Raw genomic sequence first — 2,500 nt, forward strand, 5'->3', positions numbered from 1 at the left:
TATCCTGTCATGGCACATATGACACCCTATCTTGTCATGACAATCTTATGACACCCTCTCCTATCATGGCAGATATGACACTATCCTGTCAGGCAGGTAATATGACACACAATCGTGTCATGACAATCTTATGACACACTATACGATTGCTATACGATTGGCTGTTCAATATCCTTCCTTCCCTGTGATTGGCTGTTCAATTTCCTTCCCTCTGATTGGCTGTTCAATATCCTGCCCTGTGATTGGCTGTTCAATATCCTTCCTTCCCTGTGATTGGCTGTTCAATATCCTTCCTTCCCTGTGATTGGCTGTTCAATATCCTTCCTTCCCTGTGATTGGCTGTTCAATATCCTTCCTTCCCTGTGATTGGCTGTTCAATATCCTTCCCTGTGATTGGCTGTTCAATATCCTTCCCTCTGATTGGCTGTTCAATATCCTTCCTTCCCTGTGATTGGCTGTTCAATATCCTGCCCTGTGATTGGCTGTTCAATATCCTTCCTTCCCTGTGATTGGCTGTTCAATATCCTTCCCTGTGATTGGCTGTTCAATATCCTTCCTTCCCTGTGATTGGCTGTTCAATATCCTTCCCTCTGATTGGCTGTTCAATATCCTTCCCTCTGATTGGCTGTTCAATATCCTTCCTTCCCTGTGATTGGCTGTTCAATTTCCTTCCCTCTGATTGGCTGTTCAATATCCTTCCCTGTGATTGGCTGTTCAATATCCTTCCCTGTGATTGGCTGTTCAATTTCCTTCCCTGTGATTGGCTGTTCAATATCCTTCCTTCCCTGTGATTGGCTGTTCAATTTCCTTCCCTCTGATTGGCTGTTCAATTTCCTTCCCTGTGATTGGCTCCCTGAAACCCCATTCTCCCCTCTGATTGGCTCTTCAAACCCCATTCTCCCCTCTGATTGGCTCTTCAAACCCCCATTCTCCCCTCTGATTGGCTCCCTGAAACCCCCATTCTCCCCTCTGATTGGCTCCCTGAAACCCCCATTCTCCCCTCTGATTGGCTCCCTGAAACCCCCATTCTCCCCTCTGATTGGCTCGCTGAAACCCCCATTCTCCCCTCTGATTGGCTCCCTGAAACCCCCGTTCTCCCCTCTGATTGGCTCCCTGAAACCCCCATTCTCCCCTCTGATTGGCTCTTCAAACCCCCATTCTCCCTCTGATTGGCTCCCTGAAACCCCCATTCTCCCCTCTGATTGGCTCCCTGAAACCCCCATTCTCCCCTCTGATTGGCTCCCTGAACCCCCATTCTCCCCTCTGATTGGCTCTTCAAACCCCATTCTCCCCTCTGATTGGCTCCCTGAAACCCCCATTCTCCCCTCTGATTGGCTCCCTGAAACCCCCATTCTCCCCTCTGATTGGCTCTTCAAACCCCCATTCTCCCCTCTGATTGGCTCTTCAAACCCCCATTCTCCCCTCTGATTGGCTCCCTGAAACCCCCCTCCCCTCTGATTGGCTCTTCAACCCCCATTCTCCCCTCTGATTGGCTCCCTGAAACCCCCGTTCTCCCCTCTGATTGGCTCTTCAACCCCCATTTCTCCCTCTGATTGGCTCTTCAAACCCCCCATTCTCCCTCTGATTGGCTCTTCAAACCCCCATTCTCCCCTCTGATTGGCTCTTGAAACCCCCATTCTCCCCTCTGATTGGCTCCCTGAAACCCCTTTCTCCCCTCTGATTGGCTCCCTGAAACCCCCATTCTCCCCTCTGATTGGCTCCCTGAAACCCCCATTCTCCCCTCTGATTGGCTCCCTGAAACCCCATTCTCCCCTCTGATTGGCTCCCTGAAACCCCCATTCTCCCCTCTGATTGGCTCTTCAACCCCCCATTCTCCCCTCTGATTGGCTCCCTGAAACCCCCATTCTCCCCTCTGATTGGCTCCCTGAAACCCCCATTCTCCCCTCTGATTGGCTCCCTGAAACCCCCATTCTCCCCTCTGATTGGCTTTTCAAACCCCCCATTCTCCCCTCTGATTGGCTCCCTGAAACCCGCAAACCTCCCCTATTCTTCACTCTGATTGGCTCTTCACCCCCCCCCCCATTCTCCAACTCTGATTGGCTGTCCTCCTCCCCTCACCCCTCCCCCTCCCCCCCTCCCTCCCCCCCTCCCTTCCCCCCGGCATTCGAAATCCTCTCACCTCATTGGACAAGACGAGGGGCGGGGCTTCGTGTCTCGCCCTATATAAGTTGGCTCTTCAAACCCCCATTCTCCCCTCTGATTGGCTCTTCAACCCCCCCATTCTCCCCTCTGATTGGCTCTTCAACCCCCCTTTACCCCCCTCCCCTTCCCCCCGGCATTCGAAATCCTCTCACCTCATTGGACAAGACGAGGGGCGGGGCTTCGTGTCTCGCCCTATATAAGTTGGCTCTTCAAACCCCCATTCTCCCCTCTGATTGGCTCTTCAAACCCCCCCATTCTCCCCTCTGATTGGCTGTCCTCCTCCCCCTCACCCCCCCTCCCCTTCCCCCCGGCATTCGAAATCCTCTCACCTCATTGG

The 2,500-nt window shown here is 52.9% G+C and overlaps 1 protein-coding gene across 1 annotated transcript in view; it reads right to left on the reverse strand.

Annotated features, from left to right (window-relative positions):
* Positions 1 to 2,500, reverse strand: part of LOC119571159 — a 24,043-nt gene that overhangs the window by 3,808 nt on the left and 17,735 nt on the right. The window lies entirely within an intron of this gene.

This window comes from Penaeus monodon, unplaced genomic scaffold (genome assembly GCF_015228065.2).
Source record: "Penaeus monodon isolate SGIC_2016 unplaced genomic scaffold, NSTDA_Pmon_1 PmonScaffold_535, whole genome shotgun sequence".
In the NCBI taxonomy this organism is placed as follows: domain Eukaryota; kingdom Metazoa; phylum Arthropoda; class Malacostraca; order Decapoda; family Penaeidae; genus Penaeus; species Penaeus monodon.